Genomic DNA, 14,578 nt, shown 5'->3' on the forward strand with positions numbered 1-14,578 from the left:
ATCTATCGGCAGCACTCCAGCCAGCCTGCAAAACCCTCCTGCCTCTAAACCAGGTCCTGCCCCGAAAATCAGAAATCCGTATTTGATTTCATGGCGGCACTGTGGCAGCTTCACTGGTGATGCACGTACAGCACATCCATTCGGGATGACATCCGAGAGAGACACACTTCAGGGAATTTGTCCAAGAAACGTGACACGGGTATTGCTGGCTAGCCCAGCATTTATTGCCCATCCCTAATTGCCCTCGAGATGGTGGGGGCTCTGCTGCCTTCTTGAACCGCTGCAGTCCGTGTGGCGCAGCTAAACCCATGGTGTTGTTCGGAAGGAAGTTCCAGGATGTTGCCCCAGCATTTCCACGTTAAGGTGCTGAGTGACTTGGAGGGGAATGTCCAGGTGATGATGTTCCCATGAGTCAGTTGTCCTTGTCCATCCAGACGGCGGCAGTCCTGGGTTTGGTGAGGTCCGGGAGCACATCTTGTAGATGGTACAAACTGCTCCCACTGTGTGTCGGTGGTAGAGGGAGTGAATGGTTACATAGAACCATACACAGAAAAAAGAAGCAGGTGGAGGCCATTCGGCCCTTTGAGCCTGCTCTGCCATTCATTATGATCATGGCTGATCATCAAATTCAATACCATGACCCCGCCTTTCCCCCAAGAGCTATATCTAATTCCTTCTAGAAATCACACAATGTTTTGGCCTCAACTACTGTCCGTGGCGATGAATTCCATAGATTCACCACTCTCTGGGTGAAGAAATTTCTCCTCACCTCAATCTCATATCCTCAAACCAGGACCCCTCATTCTGGACTGTCGCATCATCGAGAACATTCTTTCTGAATCCACCCTGTCTATACTGTTAGAATTTTGTAAGTTTCCATGAGATATCCTCTCGCTCTTCTAAACGAAATGAATATAATCCAAACTAAGTTAGTCTCTCCTCATATGACGGCCCTGCCATCCCAGGAATCATCCTGGTAATCCTTCGGTGCACTCCCTCCATAACAAGAACATCCTTCGTCAGATAAAACTGAACACAATACTCCAGATGTGGCCTCACCAACACCCAATACAATTGTAGTAAAACATCCCAATTCCATTACTCAAATCCTCTTGCCATGAAGGCAAACATACCATTTACCTTCTTTATTGCCTGCTGAACCTGCTTTCAGCACCTGCTTTCAGATAAAACATTCAGTTCCCTTGTCCAAATTATGAACATGTAATATGAACAGTTGGGGTCCTAGCACAGATCCCTGTGGTACCTCTACAGGTCACTGCTTGCCAATTGGAAAAAGACCTATTTATTCCAACTCTCTGCTTCCTGTCTGCTAACCAGCTTTCTATCCATCCCAAGACATTACCCGCAATCTCATGCGCTTTAACTTTACATAGAAATCTGCTATGTGAGTCCTTGTCAAAAGCCTTCTGAACATCTAAATAAACCACATCCACCGGTTCTCCCTGGTCAACCCTACTAGTTACATCTTCAAAGAATTCCAGTAGATTTGTCAAGCATAATTTCCCTTTTGTAATTACATGCTGACTTTGTCTGATTATACCACTGCTTTCCAAATGCTCTGCTTTGTGTCCGTGATAATGAACTCTAGCAACTACCCTACAACCGACATTAGCCTCGCTGGTCTGGAGTTCCCTGTTTTCTCTCGTTCTCCCTTTTTGAATAGCAGGGTATATTAGCTACCCTCCGATCTGGAGGAACCATTCTAGAGTGCAAAGAATTTTGGAAAATGACCACCAATGGATCTATTATTTCTAGGACCATTTCCTAAAGTACTCTGGGATGACGATTGTCAGGCCTTCAATTTATCCACCTTCAATCCCATTAATTTCCCGGAAACCATTTCTCTACTAATACTGATGTTGCTCAGAACTTCCAGTCTTCCTTTGTAAAGACAGAAGCAAAGTAGAAATTTAGTTGCTCTTATGAATTCCCCTGTTTCTGACTGTAAGGAGCAACATTCATTTTTGTTAATTTTTTTCTCTTTACATACCTATAGAAAGCTTTACATAAAATTTTTATGTTCCCCGCTTGCCTACTTTCATATCCCCTTCTTAATCTCTTGGTTCGCTTTTGCTGAATTTTAAACTGTTCCCAATCCTCAGTTCTATTGTTTTTTCATGCTAATTTGTACGCTTAGAACATAGAACATAGAAACATACAGCACAGAACAGGCCCTTCGGCCCACGATGTTGTGCCGAACCTTTGTCCTAGATTAATCATAGATCATCATAGAATTTGTAGAGAGGGAAGCCATTCGGCCCATCGGTCCTGCACCGGTTCTTGGAAAGAGCACCCTACCCAAGGTCAACAGTTCCACCCTATCCCCATAACCCAGTAACCCCACCCAACACTAAGGGCAATTTTGGACACTAAGGGCAATTTATCATGGCCAATCCACCTAGCCTGCACATCTTTGGACTGTGGGAGGAAACCGGAGCACCCGGAGGAAACCCACGCACACACGGGGAGGATGTGCAGACTCTGCACAGACAGTGACCCAAGCCGGAATCGAACCTGGGACCCTGGAGCTGTGAAGCAATTGTGCTATCCACAATGCTACCGTGCTGCCCTTAAGAACAAATTAATCTACACTATATCATTCTACCGTAGTCCATGTACCTATCCAATAGCTGCTTGAAGGTCCCTAATGTTTCCGACTCAACAACTTCCACAGGCAGTGCATTCCATGCCCCCACTACTCTCTGGGTAAAGAACCTACCTCTGACATCCCCCCTATATCTTCCACCATTCACCTTAAATTTATGTCCCCTTGTAATGGTTTGTTCCACCTGGGGAAAAAGTCTCTGACTGTCTACTCTATCTATTCCCCTGATCATCTTATAAACCTCTATCAAGTCGCCCCTCATCCTTCTCCGTTCTAATGAGAAAAGGCCTAGCACCCTCAACCTTTCCTCGTAAGACCTACTCTCCATTCCAGGCAACATCCTGGTAAATCTCCTTTGCACCTTTTCCAAAGCTTCCACATCCTTCTTAAAATGAGGTGACCAGAACTATACACAGTACTCCAAATGTGGCCTTACCAAGGTTTTTTATAGCTGCATCATCACCTCACGGCTCTTAAATTCAATCCCTCTGTTAATGAACGCTAGCACACCATAGGCCTTCTTCACAGCTCTATCCACTTGAGTGTCAACTTTCAAAGATATATGAACATAGACCCCAAGATCTCTCTGCTCCTCCACATTGCCATGAACCCTACCGTTAACCCTGTATTCCGCATTCATATTTGTCCTTCCAAAATGGACAACCTCACACTTTTCAGGGTTAAACTCCATCTGCCACTTCTCAGCCCAGCTCTGCAGCCTATCTATGTCTCTTTGCAGCTGACAACAGCCCTCTTCACTATCCACAACTCCACCAATCTTCGTATCGTCTGCGAATTTACTGACCCACCTTTCAACTCCCTCATCCAAGTCATTAATGAAAATCACAAACAGCAGAGGACCCAAAACGCCATTGGTGACTGGGCTCCAGGCTGAATATTTGCCATCCACCACCACTCTCTGACTTCTATCGGTTAGCCAGTTCGTTATCCAACTGGCCAAATTTCTCACTATCCCATGCCTCCTTACTTTCTGCAGAAGTCTTCCATGGGGAACCTTATCAAATGCCTTACTAAGATCCATGTACACTACATTCACTGCTTTACCTTCATCCACATGCTTGGTCACCTCCTCAAAGAATTCAATAAGATTTGTAAGGCAAGACCTACCCCTCACAAATCCGTGCTGACTATCCCTAATCAAGCAGTGTCTTTCCAGATGCTCAGAAATCCTATCCCTCAGTACCCTTTCCATTACTTTGCCTACCACCGAAGTAAGACTAACTGGCCTGTAATTCCCAGGGTTATCCCTATTCCCTTGTTTGAACAGGGGCACGACATTCGCCACTCTCCAATCCCCTGGTACCACCCCTGTTGACAGTGAGGACAAAAAGATCATTGCCAATGGTACTGCAATTTCATCTCTTGCTTCCCATAGAATCCTTGGATATATCCCGTCAGGCCCAGGGAACTTGTCTATCCTCAAGTTTTTCAAAATGCCCAACACATCTTCCTTCCTAACAAGTATTTCCTCAAGCTTACCAGTCTGTTTCATACTGTCCTCTCCAACAATATGGCCCCTCTCATTTGTAAATACTGAAGAAAAGTACTCGTTCAAGACCTCTCCTATCTCTTCAGACTCAATACACAATATCCCGCTGTTGTCCCTGATTGGACCTACCCTCGTTCTAGTCATTCTCATATTTCACACATATGTGTAAAAGGCCTTGGGGTTTTCCTTGATCCTACCCGCCAAAGATTTTTCATGCCCTCTCTTAGCTCTCCTAATCCCTTTCTTCAGTTCCCTCCTGGCTATCTTGTCTCCCTCCAGCGCCCTGTCTGAACCTTGTTTCCTCAGCCTTACATAAGTCTCCTTTTTCCTCTTAACAAGACATTCAACGTCTCTTGTCAACCATGGTTCCCTCACTCGACCATCTCTTCCCTGCCTGACAGGGACATACATATCAAGGACACATAGTACCTGTTCCTTGAACAAGTTCCACATTTCACTTGTGTCCTTCCCTGACAGCCTATGTTCCCAACTTATGCACTTCAATTCTTGTCTGACAACATCGTATTTACCCTTCCCCCAATTTTAAACCTTGCCCTGTTGCACGCACATACCCCTCTCCATTACTAAAGTGAAAGTCACAGAAATGTGGTCACTATCTCCAAAATGCTCCCCCACTAACAAATCTATCACTTGCCCTGGTTCATTACCAAGTACCAAATCCAATATGGCCTCCCCTCTGGTCGGACAATCTACATACTGTGTGAGAAAAGCTTCCTTGACACACTGCACAAACACCACCCCATCCAAACTATTTGATCTAAAGAGTTTCCACTTAATGTTTGGGAAGTTGAAGTCACCCATGACTACTGTGACGTCTGCACCTTTCCAAAATCTGTTTCCCAATCTGTTCCTCCACATCTCTGCTACTATTGGGAGGCCTACAGAAAACTCCCAACAAGGTGACTGCTCCTTACCTATTTCTGACTTCAACCCATACTACCTCAGTAGGCAGATCCTCCTTGAACAGCCTTTCTGCAGCTGTTATCCTATCTCTAATTAACAATGCCACCCCCATCTCTTTTACCACCCTCCCTAATCTTATTGAAACATCTATAACCAGGGACCTCCAACAGCCATTTCTGCCCCTCTTCTATCCAAGTTTCCGTGATGGCCACCACATCGTAGTCCCAAGTACCGATCCATGCCTTATGTTCACTCACCTTATTCCTGATGCTTCTTGCGTTGAAGTATGCACACTTCAACCCATCTCTGTGCCTGCAAGTACTCTCGTTTGTCAGTGTTCCCTTCCCCACTGCCTCACTACACGCTTTGGCGTCCTGAATATCAGTACCTTAGTTGCTGGACTACAAATCCGGTTCCCATTCCCCTGCCAAATTAGTTTAAACCCTCCCGAAGAGTACTAGCAAACCTCCCTCCCAGAAACCCTCCTTCCCAGGATATTGGTGGCCCTCTGGTTCAGATGCAACTCTTCCTGCTTGTACAAGTCCCACCTTCCCCAGAATGCGCTCCAATTATCCAAATACCTGAAGCCCTCCCTCCTACACCATTCCTGCAACCACGTGTTCAACTGCACTCTCTCCCTATTCCTCGCCTCGCTATCATGTGGCACCGGCAACAAACCAGAGATGACAACTCTGTCTGTCCTGGCTTTTAACTTCCAGCCTAACTCCCTAAACTCGTTTATTACCTCCACACCCCTTTTCCTACCTACGTCGTTGGTACCAATGTGCACCACGACTTCTGGCTCTCCCCCTTAAGGATCCTGAAGACACGATCCGAGACATCCCTGGCCCTGGCACCCGGGAGGCAACATACCTTCCGGGGTTCTCGCTCGCGACCACAGAATCTCCTATCTATTCCCCTAACCATTGAATCTCCTATTACTATTGCTTTTCTATTCTCCCCCCTTCCCTTCTGAGCCCCAGAGCCAGACTCAATGCCAGAGACTTGGCCGCTAGGGCCTCCCCCGGTAGGTCATCCCCCCCCCCGCAACAGCATCCAAAACGGTATACTTGTTTTGAAGGCCACGAGGCATCCCTGCACTGTCTGCCTGTTTGTTTTCTTTCCCCTGGCTGTAACCCAGCTCCTCTTGTCCTGTACCTTGGGTGTGGCTACCTCCCTGTAACTCTTCTCTATAACCCCCTCTGCCTCCCGGATGATCCGAAGTTCATCCAGCTCCAGCTCCAGTTCCAGTTCCCTAACACGGTCTCTGAGGAGCTGGAGTTGGGTGCACTTCCCGCAGGTATAGTCAGCGGGGACACCGGTGGTATCCCTCACCACCCACATCCTACAGGAGGAGCATGCAACTGGCCTAGCCTCCATCCCCTCTTACCTTACTGAATATAGCTGCCCTGTGGACCAACTGGACCTCCGCCCTCCGACTCTGCTCCCAGTCAGCTGCACTCTCTGTAAACTCCTGGTTCCCTTCTCGCTCTTTGTGGAAACAAAATGAAAGGAGCACCTTACTCCCTCCTCACCTAACTCCCTCAGTCCCAAACTCTCACTATAGCAGTCAAATGCAGCAAATTCAGCACTCAGTGCAAACTCAGCACTCAGCTTCTTCTATGAATCTAACACAATCTCTAATTTGGCCACAGTTCCCTTTCCACTCTTGCGCAAATAGGAATAAACAATTTAAACAACTTTTGGAGTTCACCTATTCATTCCTTGAATGCCTGCCATTGCCTGTCCATTGTCCTTCCTTTCAGTAATGTTTCCCAGTCCATCATTGCAAACACATGCCTCATACCATCATCATTTCCTTTATTGAGATTCAGGACCCTGGGGCGGGATTCTGCGGGTATCGGGGGGGGGGGGCGGGATTCTGCGGAAATCGGCGGGGTGGGCATCTCTGATGCGAAGATGTGACGTGAACCACTCCAGCGTCGGGCCGCCCCGAACGTGCGGAGGGGGCTGGGCCGGCACCGGAGTGGTTCACGCCGCGCCAGCCGACGTGGAAGGGGCTTGGTGCCACGCCAACCAGCGCCGAAGGGCCACCTCCGGCCGGCGAGAGTTGGCGCATGTGTGGGAGCGCCAGCGTGTGCTGCCGTCATCCAGCGCATGCGCAGGGGGGGTTCATCTCCGCGTCGGCCATCATGGAGGTCCACAGCAGCCGATGCGGAGGAATAGAGTGGCCCCATGGCACAGGCCCACCCGCAGATCGGTGGGCCCTGATTGTGGGGGCACCTCCCGGGGCCAGATTGCCCCCCTGCCCCCCCGAGGCCGCCAGGTCCTGCCGGTAAGTACCTGTTGTAATTTACGCCGGTGGGACCGGCCTAAAATGGGGGCCACTCGGCCCATCGCCGGCCGTTGAATCGCCGGGGGGGGGGGCTGCCAGCGGCCGCCGACTGGCGCGGCGTGATTCCCACCCCCGCCAAATCCCCGGCGCCGGAGAATTGGGCAGCCGGCGGGGGCGGGATTCACGCCACCCCCCCCGGCGATTCTCCGCCCCTGGTGTCAGAATCAATGACCTTGATAAAGTATTCTATCATATTATGGTCACCCGTCCCTAAGGATTCTGTCACAACTAGATTGACAACTAATCGTTTCTCATTGCACAACATCCAGTCCAAGATGACCTGTTCACTTGTTCGTTCCCCAACGTATTGATCCAGAAAACCATCTTGTATACACTCCAGAAATTCCTCCGCCATTGTACTGTGATTTTGACTCACCCAATCTATATACAGATTAAAGTCACCCATAATTACAGATGTTTCTTGATTACATGCAAATCTGATTTCCTGTCTAATGCTCTTCCCAACATTACCACTACAGTTTGGTGGTATGTATACCATCCCTGCAAATGTTTTTTGCCCATTGGTGTTCATTAACTAGATCCATACAGATTCCACATCATCTGTTTGTTTGTTTTTTAATTAGTTCATGGGATGTGGGCATCGCTGGTTGGGCCAGCATCTATTGGCCATACCTGAGGGCACTTAAGAGTCAACCACATTGCTGTGGATCTGGAGTCACATGTACGCCAGACCAGGTAAGGACACAGGTTTCCTTCCCTACAGGACATTATCTGATATCTTTCTTCAAAATTGGATCAATATCATCTTTAATCAACAATGCAACTCTACCACCTTTTCCTTTCAGTATGTCCTTCCTAAAAACTGAATAGCCCTCAATGTTTAGTTCCCGTCCTTAGTCACCTTGCAGCCATGTCTCCGTAATCCTAAATATATCATACCCTTTTACATTTATCTGCACAACAAATTCATCCATTTTACTTTGAATGCTCAGAACGTTCAGGTACAAAATCTTCCGGCTAGTACTTTTAACGTTCCATGTCCCATCCCTACTATGTGTTACTGTGTCCAAATCTGATTTTGGCCCTTGATTTCTCTGTCTTTCACTTTTCTTATTCTCATTGCTTGCTATCCTTTTTCTCTTGTTCTCGATTCTCCCTGTGCTGAATCCTTACATAGATTCCCACCCCCCTGCCATATTAGTTCAAACTCTCCCAACTGCTCATCGCTCTAGCAATTAATCACCCCCCCCCCCCACCCCCCCACCCCCCCCGCAAGGACATTGGCCCTGGTCTGGTCCTGCCCAGGTGTAACCCATCCAGTTTGCACTGCACTGCTTCCACCTCCCCCTGAACCAGTCCCAATGCCCAGGAAATCTGAACCCCTCTCCCTCACACCGTCTTTTCAGCCACAAGTTCACCCTATATATCCTGCTCTTTCTCCTCATGATTAGCACGTTGCACTGGTAGTAATCCTGAGATAACTACCTTTGAGGGTGGCATGCCAATTATGCTGGCTGCATTATTCCAGATGGTGTCAAGCTTCTTGAGTACTGTTGGAGCTGCACTGGTGCAAATGAGTGGAGAGTATTCCATCATTCTCCTGACTTGTGCCTTGTAAATGGTGGACAGACTTTAGGAGGTCAGGAGGTGAGTTACGCACAGCAGGATTCCTTGCCTCTGATTTGCTCTGGTGGCCACAGTATTTATATGGCTAGTCCAGTTCAGTTTCTCGTCAATCTTAACCCGCAGGATGTTGATAGTGGGAGATTTAGTGAGGTAATGCCATTGAATGTCAAGGAGTGATAATTAGACCCTTTCTTGTTGGAGATGGCCATTGCCTGGCACTTGAGAGATCTTTGGATATTGTAGACATTGCAGAATATGGGAACAATGCAGGAAGATGTAGATGATGCAATGGTCAGCCATGGTCTTTTTGAATGCCCACCCCTCTATTTCTTGTGCCCTCATGTAATGGTGGGACTGATGGAAGGAGAGAAGAGCCTAAAAGACTCCTGCTAGAAGACAAATCTCTCGACTTCAGTCAGTTCTGTTAAGAACTATGCAATTAAGCAGGCACATCCATTTCTGCAACGCATACTCAACATCTCAAACAAAACTCAAAACAGCTGTAATTTCCCCCAGAGATAAAAGGGGTCACAGACAAGTTTTTCCAGCACAATAATTCGCTGCCCACCGTCTGTGGTTGCCCAAGTGAATCTAAAACAACTTGCGCATTTTGGGCTCCTCCTCCCAATCAGCGTTGCCACTCTTTGCTACTTTTATGACGCACCTTAGGATCTTTTGCGATGTTCAAGGTGCTACCTGATTGCAGGTTGTCAGCGGTGCTGAGTGTTTGGAATCTTTTTAAACAAGGGAGCAGAGAGGAATCCAGGCCAGCAATACACCAGGACTGCCCTGAAGAAATTTGTACCAGTGGCCAATACAGAATAGGGAGAACACTATCATCTCCACTGCAACCACACTGACAACTAGTAAATGCTCATAGCCAGCACTAAACTGAAGTGATGGAAGGATTATGATCCCTCCTACAAATGGTTTCCCTGACAGGCAATAACAATCACAATTTAGTTTTCAATCCATACTTCTTGATAAAATGAAAGGGAACTTGGCTTGCCTGACACTTTGACTGGGAGTGATTAATTCGACCACTTCACATTTATATTTTACATTCTTTGCAGTTCAAAACATACATGGGCATTATAACAAGACATAAGTATTAAGGATGCACTCAAGCAGATCTAGTGAATATTTTATGCTCCATTTCTCTTTGATAAAAGCAAATAGGTTGTCAAAAATTGAGACAAGGAATAACTTTACTTTTAATCATGCAAATATTTAACTTCATTTGCCAGATGCCCGTTATCCTATTGGAGCTGGTGAACAATAGAATAATGAGGTCACAGGAACAGTTGACAGTGGGGCTATAAGACAGCATTGCGAAGTACTGCTAAACCCAAATAATTCACTAATCCTGTCATTGGTAAACCGAAACTTCATGATTTTCTTTCTGTGCATCAGGTAGAGGTACCGCCACTAACAAATCAACATACTCCGATGTTCTTTCTCCTTTAATTCACCATGTTGTACAAATAGACAATCAGCAAATTATCCTCTAGAATCTTGCTCAAATTAGTCTTTCTTGCTGTACACAAACCTTGACAGAAATGGGAGCAGCAGGCTGTACAATGGGAGGGGGGGGGGGGTAGTTCACTGCGTAGACCAATTTTCTGGACAAATGACTTGCTAACGGATAGGAACGGAGAGTGGGCACAAACAAAGCATTTTCAATTTGGCAGGCAATGAATTGTGGTGTGTCACAAGGATCAGACTTGGGAGCCTCAGCTATGTAAACTCTCTATTAATGACTCAGATGACGAGCAGCATAACATGTCTAAGTTTACTGATGATAAAGCTTAGTTGGAAGGTAAGCTGTAGAGGCTGCAAAGAGATGTACACAAGTTAAATGAGTTGGCAGCAAGATGGGAGATGGAGAATAATGTAGGGAAATGTAGGAAATTATTCACTTGGGTCAAAATAATTGAAAGGCATGAATACTGTTTTTAAATTTTAAGTGTTGATGTTCAAAGAGACTTGTGTAAGAGTGAATTAATAGGATTAGTAAAAGGGAAAATAGGTCTAACAACCCTGCATTAGGGTAAAAGCACATGCAAGTCAAATGCTGTAGCTCAAGAACGTAAAGATGTCAGCAGAGCTCGCCATTAAGGTTGTTTACTTTTTTTTAGAAGAATAGATATTTTTCTAGCAATGTTACAAACAAGCTTATGGGTGAAGCTTTAATAATGGACTTACATAGGCAAGATCCAAATTTAAAAACAATGTTCTGTGTACTGACTAACCAAATAACAGTCTGTATCTGGGACTTGGAGCAGAGAGTTGTATTAGGGCGGCACGGTAGCACAGTGGTTAGCACTGTTGCTTCACAGCGCCAGGGTCCCAGGTTCGATTCCCGGCTTGTGTCACTGACTGTGCGGAGTCTGCACGTTCTCCCTGTGTCCGCGTGGGTGTCCTTCGGGTGTTCCGGTTTCCTCCCACAAGTCTCGGAAGATGTGCTGTTAGATAATTTGGACATTCTGAATTCTCCCTCCATGTACCTGAACAGGCGCCGGAATGTGGCAACTAGGGGCTTTTCACAGTAACTTCATGGCAGTGTTAATGTAAGCCTACTTGTGACAATAAAGATTCTTATTATTATAGAATGTGCTCCCTGTGATTAATTTGTTAGAGCTGAGAGCTCTGTATTGGAAGAGGTGCCCTCCAGAGATTTCCATGGGGTAGTTCGCGCCATGCTTGTATCATGAATGAACTATTATAACCTGTTCCTGGGTGTCCTGTGGTAGTTGGAAGAAGTCCACCACACCTGGTTGTGTTTGTACAAGGTATGCAGAAAGCTAGTATCCAAGTGCAAAATGCAATTAAGGTGGCAAATTGCATGTTGGCCGTTATTGCAGGGTGATTGAAGTACAGGAATAAATAATTCTTGCTACAATTACACAGAGTTTTGGTGAGGCCACACTTAGAGTAGTGGGCAAGTTTTGGTCTCCACATTTAAGACAGGATATACTTGCATTGGGGGTAGTACAGCAGAGGTTCACTAAATTGGCCTCTGGAATGAGAGAGTTGTCTTATGATGAGTAAATTAGGCTTTATATTCTCTGGAATTTGGAAGAATATGAGGTGATCTCGTTGAAAGACACAGTAGAAGATTCTGAAGGGGGTGATAGGGTGGACACAGATTGTTTCCATTGGTCGGGTAATCACAAGGACATAGTCTCAAGATAAAGGGACGATTATTTTAGACTGAGATGAGGAGAAATTACTTCACTCAAATGTTGCAAATCTTAGGAATTCTCTACCGCAGAGGGTTCTGGAGGCTCCATCACTGAATACATTTATAAGGCTACAATTAATCTATTTTTGGTCTCTCAGGGAATCGAGCCACATAGCGAAGAGCAGGAAAATTGGAGCTCAAGCTCAGGATCAGCCATGATCATATTGAACAGCGGTCCCGTGGCCTATTCTTGCTCCCATTACATACGGTATGTTTATGAGTGCATATTCCAGGTCTGATAACTGCATCGTAGACCATTTCTTCAACTTCCCAAGGGATGAAAAGATGTTGAATTTAATTTACAGATAAATCTGGAAGAACAAACATATTTTCACCGATAGTGACCATGAAGCTGCCAGATTGTTGTAAAAACCCAGCTGGTTCACTAATGTCCTGTCGGGGAGGAAATCTGCCATCCTTACTCGGTCTGGCTTCTTTGCGACTCCAGCCCCACACAGTTGCATCGGGGTGCGCAATAAATGCTCATCTCAACAGCGACAACCATGCAGTGAATGATTAAAAAAATAAACCTTCCCCAGGTGTGACCTGCATAAACCAAGGTTCTAACATCCCTGGCCTATTATGTAGGACCACGTTGACTATTTAAACACAGGAAACTGTCACATCGACTTTCATGTAAGCAACTTCGAATTACCTATCTCCAGTAAAATAGACCTGATTTTACAAGAAAACCAACGTACACTATTAACTAACACTAGGTCAACTACAGAAGTGTTTTCTGGCTGATTGCTGCAAGGGTATGTTAAAGTGTGTTGATCGTACATGAATTTTTACAATGAAGAAAAACTGGACATCCAGAATGCCGCTGTTTAAAAAGCATAACTATTGTACGGACAAACCTACAGGCAACTATTTACACTTGATATTAAAAATGCCTTATCGCACAGCCCAAGTCAAAGAGACTTGTGTACGATACCCAGTTATTTAATGAGACCAGAAAACAACGGAAGGTCTATGCTTTCCACTCTCTGTGGAGGTGCTTATACAAAGCTTTGTTAATGAGCTTGCAAATGAGCACCCAACTGGGAAATGTGACAACTAAAAACAGCTAATGCACCATAAAATCAACTGAACAGGCACGAGTTTGCCAAGGGTGCGTTTACTCACAAGGCACTTCAGTGCTCCAGACCACAGACCCATTTTCCCCTGAAGCTACGAGGTGTCCAAATCGCATTTCCCGCCAACATAAAGGAGATATAATTGTCCCCCCCCCCCCCCCCCCCCCCACCCAACCAGTAACATAATTGTTCCCATCCCACCCCCAGTAACATAACATCGAACGTCGGGAATCCCACGATAATAAACTTGAATCTAATTATCAGGCCACCGACATGAATTAAGACATGCACCTATCGGGATGCCCTGCCGGAGGAGGTCTGGTGACTGCATCACTCGGGGATGGGGGTTGGGGGTGTCTATTTTTACTTTTGTGCACCCTTAAAAATGGAGTTCCAATCTTTAAAGGACTATGCTGTTGGCGGGGTGGGGCGGGCTCGTGGGACCTGCCCTTTGGCTCTTCTTTCTCCTAAGTTGCTAACAATATGGTGGAGAAAGTCACCTTTGGGGTAGGGGGCTTCATCAAAGCTATTCCTGGCCGCTACCACACTCTGCCTCAAACAGGGAAAAATCCACACAAACGCAACATTGGTTTTACACTTTGCTGGATTTTATTTTCCATGAGGGCTGGTGGAGAGTTGAACTGGGTGAAAAGCCAGTGTTCCACTCCAGCCCCTGGGCTTCCCGCCTGGCAAGTTAAGAATGAAAATGAAGTCCTATAAGAGGATTGATGATGTCAAAAGGAAATTGGATGGGCACTTGAAGGAAGTAAACTTACAGTGGTATAGAATCATGACAGGGCAGAAGGGGGCCATTTGAGTCTGCACCAACCTTCTGAATGAACACCCTACCGAAGCCCACTCCCGCAGCCCCCCCCCCCCCCCCACCCCCCCGCCCTATCCCCGTAACCTCACCTAACCTGCACATCTTTTGAACACGAAGGGGCAATTTCGCATGGTCAATCCACCGAACATTTTGGGACTGTGGGAGGAAACCAGAACACCCAAAGTTGACATGGGGAAAAAGTGCAAACACCACACAGACAGTCACCCAAGGCCGGAATTGTACCCGGGTCCCTGGCGCTGTGAGGCAGCAGTGCTAACCACTGTGACGCCCAATGTAGATAGAGCAGTGGGCTGGTACTCGCTGGTTTGCTCTACAGGGAACAAGCATGGACCCAATGGGCCGAAAGGTCTCTTTCTGTGCTATGATGCTGCAACACGTAAATATTGAACTAAATTATCATAGATACAT

The 14,578-nt window shown here is 46.3% G+C and overlaps 1 protein-coding gene across 6 annotated transcripts in view; it reads right to left on the minus strand.

Annotated features, from left to right (window-relative positions):
- Positions 1-14,578, minus strand: part of LOC140398212 (cell adhesion molecule 1-like) — a 478,240-nt gene that overhangs the window by 109,400 nt on the left and 354,262 nt on the right. The window lies entirely within an intron of this gene.

Source organism: Scyliorhinus torazame, chromosome 21 (genome assembly GCF_047496885.1).
Source record: "Scyliorhinus torazame isolate Kashiwa2021f chromosome 21, sScyTor2.1, whole genome shotgun sequence".
In the NCBI taxonomy this organism is placed as follows: Eukaryota; Metazoa; Chordata; class Chondrichthyes; order Carcharhiniformes; family Scyliorhinidae; genus Scyliorhinus; species Scyliorhinus torazame.